Genomic DNA, 12,975 nt, shown 5'->3' on the forward strand with positions numbered 1-12,975 from the left:
CCCGGTTAGCAGCTAAATTTGCACATATTTGTATCTTCAAAGGCGACTGTGAAACACGAATTATCAGCTTGGTCTGGTGCACGTGGAGCCTGGTGAAGCTTGGTCTGGTCCACGTGGAGCCTGGTGAAGCTTGGTCTGGTGCACGTGGAGCCTGGTGAAGCTTGGTCTGGTGCACGTGGAGCCTGGTGAAGCTTGGTCTGGTCCACGTGGAGCCTGGTGAAGCTTGGTCTGGTCCACGTGGAGCCTGGTGAAGCTTGGTCTGGTCCACGTGGAGCCTGGTGAAGCTTGGTCTGGTCCACGTGGAGCCTGGTGAAGCTTGGTCTGGTGCACGTGGAGCCTGGTGAAGCTTGGTCTGGTGCACGTGGAGCCTGGTGAAGCTTGGTCTGGTCCACGTGGAGCCTGGTGAAGCTTGGTCTGGTCCACGTGGAGCCTGGTGAAGCTTGGTCTGGTCCACGTGGAGCCTGGTGAAGCTTGGTCTGGTCCACGTGGAGCCTGGTGAAGCTTGGTCTGGTCCACGTGGAGCCTGGTGAAGCTTGGTCTGGTCCACGTGGAGCCTGGTGAAGCTTGGTCTGGTGCACGTGGAGCCTGGTGAAGCTTGGTCTGGTCCACGTGGAGCCTGGTGAAGCTTGGTCTGGTCCACGTGGAGCCTGGTGAAGCTTGGTCTGGTCCACGTGGAGCCTGGTGAAGCTTGGTCTGGTCCACGTGGAGCCTGGTGAAGCTTGGTCTGGTCCACGTGGAGCCTGGTGAAGCTTGGTCTGGTCCACGTGGAGCCTGGTGAAGCTTGGTCTGGTCCACGTGGAGCCTGGTGAAGCTTGGTCTGGTGCACGTGGAGCCTGGTGAAGCTTGGTGTGGCTCACGTGGAGCCTGGCGAAGCTTGGTCTGGTCCACGTGGAGCCTGGTGAAGCTTGGTGTGGCTCACGTGGAGCCTGGCGAAGCTTGGTCTGGTCCACGTGGAGACTGGTGAAGCTTGGTCTGGTCCACGTGGAGACTGGTGAAGCTTGGTGTGGCTCACGTGGAGCCTGGCGAAGCTTGGTCTGGTCCACGTGGAGACTGGTGAAGCTTGGTCTGGTCCACGTGGAGACTGGTGAAGCTTGGTGTGGCTCACGTGGAGCCTGGCGAAGCTTGGTCTGGTCCACGTGGAGACTGGTGAAGCTTGGTGTGGCTCACGTGGAGCCTGGCGAAGCTTGGTCTGGTCCACGTGGAGCCTGGCGAAGCTTGGTCTGGTCCACGTGGAGACTGGTGAAGCTTGGTGTGGCTCACGTGGAGCCTGGCGAAGCTTGGTCTGGTCCACGTGGAGCCTGGCGAAGCTTGGTCTGGTCCACGTGGAGCCTGGCGAAGCTTGGTCTGGTCCACGTGGAGCCTGGCGAAGCTTGGTCTGGTCCACGTGGAGACTGGTGAAGCTTGGTGTGGCTCACGTGGAGCCTGGCGAAGCTTGGTCTGGTCCACGTGGAGCCTGGCGAAGCTTGGTCTGGTCCACGTGGAGCCTGGCGAAGCTTGGTCTGGTCCACGTGGAGCCTGGCGAAGCTTGGTCTGGTCCACGTGGAGCCTGGCGAAGCTTGGTCTGGTCCTCGTGGAGCCTGGCGAAGCTTGGTCTGGTCTTCATGGAGCCTGGCGAAGCTTGGTCTGGTCCACGTGGAGCCTGGCGAAGCTTGGTCTGGTCCACGTGGAGCCTGGCGAAGCTTGGTCTGGTCCACGTGGAGCCTGGCGAAGCTTGATCTTGTCCACGTGGATCCTGGCGAAGCTTGGTCTGGTCCACGTGGATCCTGGCGAAGCTTGGTCTGGTCCACGTGGAGCCTGGCGAAGCTTGGTCTGGTCCTCGTGGAGCCTGGCGAAGCTTGGTCTGGTCCACGTGGAGCCTGGCGAAGCTTGGTCTGGTCCTCGTGGAGCCTGGCGAAGCTTGGTCTGGTCCACGTGGAGCCTGGCGAAGCTTGGTCTGGTCCACGTGGAGCCTGGCGAAGCTTGGTCTGGTCCACGTGGAGCCTGGCGAAGCTTGGTCTGGTCCACGTGGAGCCTGGCGAAGCTTGGTCTGGTCCACGTGGAGCCTGGCGAAGCTTGGTCTGGTCCACGTGGAGCCTGGCGAAGCTTGGTCTGGTTCACGTGGAGCCTGGCGAAGCTTGGCGAAGCTACCTGGACCTTACCTGGAGTTGGTTCTAGAGGCTTTTCTACCCAAGTTAAGCCTGGCCTGACTTTATAACTTGGTCCAACGGCGTGTTGAAGCGACCCGCTGGCTCACATCTCCTCTGCTACCCCGGTTGGTCCAGCACTTCTTGTAGCAAAGTGTCTCATTTTCCCTCTTAACACTTTGGTAGCGGCAAGTGTGTGTGTCACGGTGCTGGGGTGATAGTGAACAACCGTCGAGCTCATGTTCAGTGAGGGGGGGGGGGTAGAAATAGCTTAACCCTGGAAACACAAACCGAAACTGTCTCTATATTCCGCTTGTTACAACTTGTAATAAAGTTGTTACATCTTGGCTTAAAGTGTTTAGGACGTATTAGACCGTTGTTACAACTTGCTATATTGGTTGTTATAACTGGTTAGGTGGTGTTAAAACTTGTTCCAACGTTGTACCAACGTCGTAGTTTCGGTGTGTGTTTGGCGGGAAGCTACTCTATCCCTTTGGGATGTATATTTTTCTAGTCTCAATAAACATACTTGAACTTGAACTTGCATATGTTCAGTGTTGTGCCCATGGCGGCACCTCTACCCCTCACTGGCTCTCGCCTGCATTTCTTACCACATCTTTCCCTCCACTCTGTTGTTATTTTAATATGCAAATTTTGGGCCTTGCCCCTATTGTCTTGCATGTGTGTATATTATGATACCTCTCTCCAGCTTGGGTTGTACCTCTCTACCTCCCTGTCACTTGGCCAGGGGCCAGATTCACGAAAGCAGTTACGCAAGCACTTACGAACGTGTACATCTTTCCTCAATCTTTGACGGCTTTGGTTACATTTATTAAACAGTTTACAAGCATGAAAACTTACCAATCAACTGTTGTTATTGTTATAAACAGCCTCCTGGTGCTTCGGAGCTCATTAACTGTTTAAAAATTGGAAACAAAGCCGCCTAAGATTGAGAAAAAATGTACAGGTTCGTAAGTGCTTGTGTAAATACTTTCGTGAATCTGGCCCCTGGACGGTAGAGCGACGGCCTTGCTTCATGCAGGTCGGCGTTCAATCCCCGACCGTCCAAATGGTTGGGCACCATTCCTTTCCCCCCGCGTCCCATCCCAAATCCTTATTCCGATTCCTTCCATAGTGCTATATAGTCGTAATGACTTGGCGCTTTCCCCTAATAGTTCCCTTCTCGTGTATTTCCAGGGTATATTTTGTGAGCGTTGAGACCGTCCCGCTAGTGTAGGTGCTTGATGGTGTGTGTGTGTTGGGACCGTCCCGCTAGTGTAGGTGTTTGATGGTGTGTGTGTGTTGGGACCGTCCCGCTAGTGTAGGTGCTTGATGGTGTGTGTGTGTTGGGACCGTCCCGCTAGTGTAGGTGTTTGATGGTGTGTGTGTGTTGGGACCGTCCCGCTAGTGTAGGTGCTTGATGGTGTGTGTGTGTTGGGACCGTCCCGCTAGTGTAGGTGTTTGATGGTGTGTGTGTGTTGGGACCGTCCCGCTAGTGTAGGTGTTTGATGGTGTGTGTGTGTTGGGACCGTCCCGCTAGTGTAGGTGTTTGATGGTGTGTGTGTGTTGGGACCGTCCCGCTAGTGTAGGTGTTTGATGGTGTGTGTGTGTTGGGACCGTCCCGCTAGTGTAGGTGTTTGATGGTGTGTGTGTGTTGGGACCGTCCCGCTAGTGTAGGTGTTTGATGGTGTGTGTGTGTTGGGACCGTCCCGCTAGTGTAGGTGTTTGATGGTGTGTGTGTGTTGGGACCGTCCCGCTAGTGTAGGTGTTTGATGGTGTGTGTGTGTTGGGACCGTCCCGCTAGTGTAGGTGTTTGATGGTGTGTGTGTGTTGGGACCGTCCCGCTAGTGTAGGTGTTTGATGGTGTGTGTGTGTTGGGACCGTCCCGCTAGTGTAGGTGTTTGATGGTGTGTGTGTGTTGGGACCGTCCCGCTAGTGTAGGTGTTTGATGGTGTGTGTGTGTTGGGACCGTCCCGCTAGTGTAGGTGTTTGATGGTGTGTGTGTGTTGGGACCGTCCCGCTAGTGTAGGTGTTTGATGGTGTGTGTGTGTTGGGACCGTCCCGCTAGTGTAGGTGTTTGATGGTGTGTGTGTGTTGGGACCGTCCCGCTAGTGTAGGTGTTTGATGGTGTGTGTGTGTTGGGACCGTCCCGCTAGTGTAGGTGTTTGATGGTGTGTGTGTGTTGGGACCGTCCCGCTAGTGTAGGTGTTTGATGGTGTGTGTGTGTTGGGACCGTCCCGCTAGTGTAGGTGTTTGATGGGGTGGGTGTGTGTGTGTACTCACCTAGTTGTACTCACCTAGTTGTGTTTGCGGGGGTTGAGCTCTGGCTCTTTGGTCCCGCCTCTCAACCGTCAATCAACAGGTGTACAGATTCCTGAGCCTACTGGGCTCTGTCATATCTACACTTGAAACTGTGTATTTAGTCAGCCTCCACCACATCACTTCCTAATGCATTCCATTTGTCAACCACTCTGACACTAAAAAAGTTCTTTCTAATATCTCTGTGGCTCATTTGGGCACTCAGTTTCCACCTGTGTCCCCTTGTGCGTGTTCCCCTTGTGTTAAATAGACTGTCTTTATCTACCCTATCAATCCCCTTCAGAATCTTGAATGTGGTGATCATGTCCCCCCTAACTCTTCTGTCTTCCAGCGAAGTGAGGTTTAATTCCCGTAGTCTCTCCTCGTAGCTCATACCTCTCGGCTCGGGTACTAGTCTGGTGGCAAACCTTTGAACCTTTTCCAGTTTAGTCTTATCCTTGACTAGATATGGACTCCATGCTGGGGCTGCATACTCCAGGATTGGCCTGACATATGTGGTATACAAAGTTCTGAATGATTCTTTACACAAGTTTCTGAATGCCGTTCGTATGTTGGCCAGCCTGGCATATGCCGCTGATGTTATCCGCTTGATATGTGCTGCAGGAGACAGGTCTGGCGTGATATCAACCCCCAAGTCTTTTTCCTTCTCTGACTCCTGAAGAATTTCCTCTCCCAGATGATACCTTGTATCTGGCCTCCTGCTCCCTACACCTATCTTCATTACATTACATTTGGTTGGGTTAAACTCTAACAACCATTTGTTCGACCATTCCTTCAGCTTGTCTAGGTCTTCTTGAAGCCTCAAACAGTCCTCTTCTGTTTTAATCCTTCTCATAATTCATAACACACACACACACACACACATAATGTGTGTGTGTGTGTGTGTGTTCTCGGTATTCCCTCTGATTCAGCACTCTCTCCCGCTCTGAAGGGGGAAGTGATTCTCCAGCAGTACTTAAGACGGGACAACACAAGTGCACAAATCACTTGTGCACTGGAACGGCGCAAACCGGTCCAGCGTCGACGCAGGTAAAATAGGGCCGGTCCAGCGTCGACGCAGGTAAAATAGGGCCGGTCCACCGTGGACGCAGGTAAAATAGGACCGGTCCACCGTGGACGGAGGTAAGAAGCGGACCTGAAAGGTAAACAAGGGGGCAGGAAGACAACAATGGACGGAAGACTGTACTGTTCACCAGTATCTTGCGGCATATAGCGGCCGGGGGTCCCCACGGACGGGGTCTCCCACGGACGGGGTCTCCCACGGACGGGGTCTCCCACGGACGGGATCTCCCACGGACGGGGTCTCCACGGACGGGGTCTCCCACGGCCGGGGTCTCCACGGACGGGGTCTCCACGGACGGGGTCCCCACGGACGGGGTCCCCACGGACGGGGTCCCCACGGACGGGGTCTCCACGGACGGGGTCTCCACGGACGGGGTCCCCACGGACGGGGTCTCCACGGCCGAGGTCCCCACGGACGGGGTCTCCCACGGACGGGGTCTCCCACGGACGGGGTCTCCACGGTCGGGGGCAGAGACTGGGACGAGGAACTTGCCAATAACTCATTTTTATTGTTTTGCCTCCATGGAGAAATGGGTGAGGATGGGTGAGAGAAATGAGGGCTTGGTGAGGAGGAGTGAGAATAGGGTAGTGTGCGCGCGTGGGAAGTGCACTAAAGGGAGGGGTCGATTACACGTGTTAAGGTCCTCTCATCTCTTGTGTGTTGCCCACTTGGCTGTGAAGGGTTAGGAAGGTAAGGGTGTATGACACACAGGGTTAGAAAGGTAAGACAAGAGGGGAGGGAGGTGGTGTGGCGTGGGTAAGAGGGAGGTGGGATACCGTGGGCACTGCTGGGATACCGTGGGCACTGCTGGGATAGCGTGGGCACTGCTGGGATACCGTGGGCACTGCTGGGATACCGTGGGCACTGCTGGGATAGCGTGGGCACTGCTGGGATAGCGTGGGCACTGCTGGGATAGCGTGGGCACTGCTGGGATACCGTGGGCACTGCTGGGATAGCGTGGGCACTGCTGGGATACCGTGGGCACTGCTGGGATACCGTGGGCACTGCTGGGATACCGTGGGCAGGCGGCAGGGTCTCAAGAACTCCCCAGGAGGGCAAGTGAGGGCCGCCCTTGAAGTATCCCGGGTCCTTACAGTGTAGTGGGAAATGCCGTTTGGGGGGGACCTGGAGGTTGGTGCCATTATCCCAGATCCTGTGTGTCGAGGGCAGACTGGGACACGAGGGTCAGACTGGGACACGAGGGGCAGACTGGGACACGAGGGGCAGACTGGGACACGAGGGGGCAGACTGGGACACGAGGGGGCAGACTGGGACACGAGGGGGCAGACTGGGACACGAGGGTAAACTGGGACACGAGGGTAGACTGGGACACGAGGGTAGACTGGGACACGAGGGGCAGACTGGGACACGAGGGGCAGACTGGGACACGAGGGGCAGACTGGGACACGAGGGGGCAGACTGGGACACGAGGGTAGACTGGGACACGAGGGTCAGACTGGGACACGAGGGGCAGACTGGGACACGAGGGGGCAGACTGGGACACGAGGGGGCAGACTGGGACACGAGGGGGCAGACTGGGACACGAGGGGGCAGACTGGGACACGAGGGGGCAGACTGGGACACGAGGGGGCAGACTGGGACACGAGGGGGCAGACTGGGACACGAGGGGGCAGACTGGGACACGAGGGGGCAGACTGGGACACGAGGGGGCAGACTGGGACACGAGGGGGCAGACTGGGACACGAGGGGGCAGACTGGGACACGAGGGGGCAGACTGGGACACGAGGGGGCAGACTGGGACACGAGGGGGCAGACTGGGACACGAGGGGGCAGACTGGGACACGAGGGGGCAGACTGGGACACGAGGGGGCAGACTGGGACACGAGGGGGCAGACTGGGACACGAGGGGGCAGACTGGGACACGAGGGGGCAGACTGGGACACGAGGGGGCAGACTGGGACACGAGGGGGCAGACTGGGACACGAGGGGGCAGACTGGGACACGAGGGGGCAGACTGGGCCACGAGGGGCAGACTGGGACACGAGGGACAGACTGGGACACGAGGGGCAGACTGGGACACGAGGGACAGACTGGGACACGAGGGGGCAGACTGGGACACGAGGGGGCAGACTGGGACACGAGGGGCAGACTGGGACACGAGGGACAGACTGGGACACGAGGGACAGACTGGGACACGAGGGGCAGACTGGGACACGAGGGGGCAGACTGGGACACGAGGGGGCAGACTGGGACACGAGGGGGCAGACTGGGACACGAGGGGCAGACTGGGCCACGAGGGCAGACTGGGATAGATGATAGTGAAGAACGGGTCCTAACCACCTGGGCTATCTGCGTTTAAGGCAAGACCTCACTATTAGTTGTGTTGTGACCTCACCTCACCTCACCTCACCTCACCTCACCTCACCACCTCACCTGTTGTGACCTCACCTCACCTCACCTCACCTCACCTCACCACCTCACCTGTTGTGACCTCACCTCACTTCACATCACCTCCCCTCACCTCACTTCACATCACCTCACCTCACCTCACCTCACCACCTCACCTGTTGTGACCTCACCTCACCTCACCTCACTTCACATCACCTCACCTCACCTCACCACCTCACCTGTTGTGACCTCACCTCACCTCACCTGTTGTGACCTCACCTCACCTCACCTGTTGTGACCTCACCTCACCTCACCTCACTTCACATCACCTCACCTCACCTCACCACCTCACCTGTTGTGACCTCACCTCACCTCACCTGTTGTGACCTCACCTCACCACCTCACCACCTCACCACCTCACCTCACCTCACCAATAGACCTCACTATTAGTTGTTGGGATAGTTGTGAAAGATTAAGTCTTAGATAAAGGTGCAGGAAGGTGGTGTGTTAATAGTGCACCTGGGTATAGGGGAAGGGGCAGGGGGGCAGGGGGGAGGGTGGAGGAGGACCCCCAAGGGGGGGGGGGGGAAGGGGGAGGGGATAAGTAACACTTCCTCTCCAGGAAGTGGGGTTGAGTGCTACACCGTAGCTGGACCACTGTGTTCCTGCGCTACACCGTAGCTGGACCACTGTGTTCCTCCTCCTCCCTGGTGGTGTCATAAGGTCTGTTGCTGCCCCCGGCATTGTTGTCTTGAGGTAGATTGGTTACAAGTACTCTCAGGTATATCTTATCTTGAGATGATTTCGGGGCTTTAGTGTCCCCGCGGCCCGGTCCTCGACCAGGCCTCCACCCGCAGGAAGCAGCCCGTGACAGCTTACTAACACCCAGGTACCTATTTACTGCTAGGTAACAGGGGCATTCAGGGTGAAAGAAACTTTGCCCATTTGTTTCTGCCTCGTGCGGGAATCGAACCCGCGCCACAGAATTACGAGTCCTGCGTGCTATCGACCAGGCTACGAGGCTCCCTAAGGTTGTGCTGGTGCTGGTCCTCCTCCTCCTGCTACTGTTAACCTGCTACTGAGATTACTGCTGTTGCTGGTGCTCCACCTCTGCAGGTGTACTCGTCACCATCCTCAAGTGACGGGCTCTGTTTGACTCTAGGTGTGCTGTTAGCTTTTGTTTTTTTCCTACTCTTATAAAGTGAATAGTATCAAATGCTATTTAATTGTCCATTACGTCAAAAGTATTGCGATAGAGCCGCGGTCTCGCTTCGTGCAGGTCGGCGTTCAATCCCCGATCGTCCACGTGATTGGTCACCATTCCTTTTCCCCCTGTCCCATCCCAAATCCTTATCCTGACCCCTTACCAGTGCTATATAGTCGTAATGGCTTGGCACTTTCCCCAGGTAATTCCATCCCTCCCTCCCTCCCCCAATCGTCTCATAGGATGGGGAGACGGATGAGGTTGAGCTCTGGCTCTTTGGTCCCGCCTGTCAACTGTCAATCAACTGGTGTACAGGTTCCTGAGCCTATTGGGCTCTATCATATCTACACTTGAAACTGTGTATGGAGTCAGCCTCCACCACATCACTGCCTAATGCATTCCACCTGTTAACTACTCTGACACTGAAAAAGTTCTTTCTAACGTCTCTGTGGCTCATGTTGGTACTCAGTCTCCACCTGTGTCCCCTTGTTCGCGTCCCACAAGTGTTAAAGAGGTTTATCCTTATCTACCCTGTCAATTCCTCTGGGAATTTTGTAGGTAGTGATCATGTCTCCTCTCACTCTTCTGTCTTCCAGCGTCGTAAGGTGCATTTCACGCAGCCTTTCTTCATAATTCATGCCCCTTACTTCAGGTATACCTTAGTTCAGGCATAACTGAGTGGCATACCTCTGAACAGTGTGTGTGTGTGTGGGGGGGGGGGGGCTCCAGGACAAAGAGGCAGGTGGGCCTGAGCGGGGATCGCTTTGTGTTGTGAATGGTTTTGTCGGGTCGAGCTCTGCCTCTCCAGCTCTGCCTCTCAAACTACTGTCGTTTGACTGATGGAAATTAAGCCACCCCAAGAGGTGGCACGGGCATGAATAACCCGTAATGCTGTCGTTTAGTGCGATGTCAGGCCTTGTGTGAGGTTATTATAGGAGAAAGTCAGTATGCTACATCACTCTGGAACGGGTGTGAAGACGAAGGGAAGGTGCACAACCGCTTCCACCGTCTGGGATCGAACGCCGACCCCTCACAAATGAGGTCGTGTGAAAGGTGGATGGCTCATAGGTAGAATTCAATGATTACTTTTTTGTATTCCAAGAAATATGGAGAATGTCTTCGCGAATCTGTTTTATAATGTCGAAGTTTGTGTACAGTGAAGCGGGGATGATTGTGACGGTGAAGCAGGGATGATTGTGACGGTGAAGCAAGGATGATTGTGACGGTGAAGCAGGGATGATTGTGACGGTGAAGCAGGGATGATTGTGACGGTGAAGCAGGGATGATTGTGACGGTGAAGCAGGGATGATTGTGACGGTGAAGCAGGGATGATTGTGACGGTGAAGCAGGGATGATTGTGACGGTGAAGCAGGGATGATTGTGACGGTGAAGCAGGGATGATTGTGACGGTGAAGCAGGGATGATTGTGACGGTGAAGCAGGGATGTTTGTGACGGTGAAGCAGGGACGATTGTGACGGTGAAGCAGGGACGATTGTGACGGTGAAGCAGGGACGATTGTGACGGTGAAGCAGGGATGATTGTGACGGTGAAGCAGGGATGATTGTGACGGTGAAGCAGGGATGATTGTGACGGTGAAGCAGGGATGATTGTGACGGTGAAGCAGGGATGATTGTGACGGTGAAGCAGGGATGATTGTGACGGTGAAGCAGGGATGATTGTGACGGTGAAGCAGGGATGATTGTGACGGTGAAGCAGGGATGATTGTGACGGTGAAGCAGGGATGATTGTGACGGTGAAGCAGGGATGATTGTGACGGTGAAGCAGGGATGATTGTGACGGTGAAGCAGGGATGATTGTGACGGTGAAGCAGGGATGATTGTGACGGTGAAGCAGGGATGATTGTGACGGTGAAGCAGGGATGATTGTGACGGTGAAGCAGGGATGATTGTGACGGTGAAGCAGGGATGATTGTGACGGTGAAGCAGGGATGATTGTGACGGTAAACCAGGGATGATTGTGACGGTGAAGCAGGGATGATTGTGACGGTGAAGCAAGGATGATTGTGACGGTGAAGCAGGGATGATTGTGACGGTGAAGCAGGGATGATTGTGACGGTGAAGCAAGGATGATTGTGACGGTGAAGCAGGGATGATTCCCTTATTACAACCACTGTGTGTACTCACCTAATTGTACTCACGTAATTGTGCTTGCGGGGGTTGAGCTCTGGCTCTTTGGTCCCGCCTCTCAACTGTCAATCAACTGATATACAGGTTCCTGAGCCTACTGGGCTCAGGAATGAGCCCAGTAGTGTGTGTGTGTGTGTGTGTGTGTGTGTGTGTGTGTGTGTGTGTGTGTGTGTGTGTGTGTGTGTGTGTGAAGGGAAGTTGCAATGGCCTTCACAGATCCGTTACTCGCTGCAGGGACGACAGCACCCCCCCTCCCCACACACACACACCTACTTACCTACACACACACACACACACACACACACACACACACACACACACACACACACACACACACACACACACACAGAGGCCTGGTAGCCTGGTGGATAGCGCGCAGGACTCGTAATTCTGTGGCGCGGGTTCGATTCCCGCACCAGGCAGAAACAAATGGGCAAAGTTTCTTTCACCCTGAATGCCCCTGTTACCTAGCAGTAAATAGGTACCTGGGAGTTAGTCAGCTGTCACGGGCTGCTTCCTCGGGGGGGGGGGGGTGTGGAGAAAAATAATAGTAGTAGTAAACAGTTGATTGACAGTTGAGATGCGGCCGAAAGAGTAAAGCTCAACCCCCCGCAAACACAACGAGGTGAATACACACACACACAGAGCGCGTCATAGAGCCCAGTAGGCTCAGGAACCTGTACATCACTTGATTGACGGTTGAGAGGCGGGACCAAAGAGCCAGAGCTCAACCCCCGGAAGCACAACTAGGTGAGCGCACGCACGCGCACACCCGCCCCACACGTATTAATTGAATTCTATGACCAAGCGACAGCACTTAGGCAAGAAAGAGAATGGTGGGCAGACTGCATTTTCTAGGGAGTACCTAAGCAACAGAAGACAGAGTCACTGTGAGGGGTGAGGTCTCGGAGTGGCGAGATGTCACTAGCAGAGTCCAACTAAGGGTGACTTCCTAGATTATACTGGAGGCCGAGTTTATACACAGTTTGAAATGTAGACATGATAGAGCCCAATGGGCTCAGAAACCTGTACACCAGTTGATTGACAGTTGAGAGGCTGTGGCTAAAGAGCTGAAGCTCAACCCCCTGTAATAGCAATTAAGTGAGAGCAAGCGAACGCATCCACACACGCACGTTAGGTCTGACAAGCACTGGAGGTACCCAAGCTCTTAGTCTGTCTCATATCCCTCCTGACAGCTACCCTACCAGACCTGCTTAAACCGTGTGTGTGTTGTTAGCTTAACATAAATGTGTCTCTCTAAGCCAAAACATATAACATTCTCTAATTGATATTATACAAGAGTGATGAAAGGTTTTAACATGGGAGACACAGGTGGGATGGTTAAGGTCTTAGGCTTCCATTCTCTGTCCTTGGTGGCTAGGAGGGGGGGGGGGGGGGGGAGTGGGGATGGGTAGAGGGGAGCCGGTCGGCCGAGCGGACAGCACGCTGGACTTGTGATCCTGTGGTCCCGGGTTCGATCCCCGGCGCTGGCGAGAAATAATGGGCAGAGTTTCTTTCACCCTATGCCCCTGTTACCTAGCAGTAAAATAGGTACCTGGGTGTTAGTCAGCTGTCACGGGCTGCTTCCTGGGGGTGGAGGCCTGGTCGAGGACCGGGCCGCGGGGACACTAAAAGCCCCGAAATCCTCTCAAGATAAGGGGGGGGGTTAAAGGGCATAATTTTTTGTCAAAATTTGTCTACATAAATTTGTATATTATTATTATTTGGAGTAATACTTATGAACTACTAGCTTGTTACTACTAGTGGCC

The 12,975-nt window shown here is 54.9% G+C and overlaps 1 protein-coding gene across 3 annotated transcripts in view; it reads left to right on the forward strand.

The window, feature by feature from the left end:
- Window positions 1–12,975, forward strand: part of S6kII (Ribosomal protein S6 kinase II) — a 267,682-nt gene that overhangs the window by 121,598 nt on the left and 133,109 nt on the right. The window lies entirely within an intron of this gene.

This window comes from Procambarus clarkii, chromosome 31 (assembly GCF_040958095.1).
Source record: "Procambarus clarkii isolate CNS0578487 chromosome 31, FALCON_Pclarkii_2.0, whole genome shotgun sequence".
Taxonomy (NCBI): domain Eukaryota; kingdom Metazoa; phylum Arthropoda; class Malacostraca; order Decapoda; family Cambaridae; genus Procambarus; species Procambarus clarkii.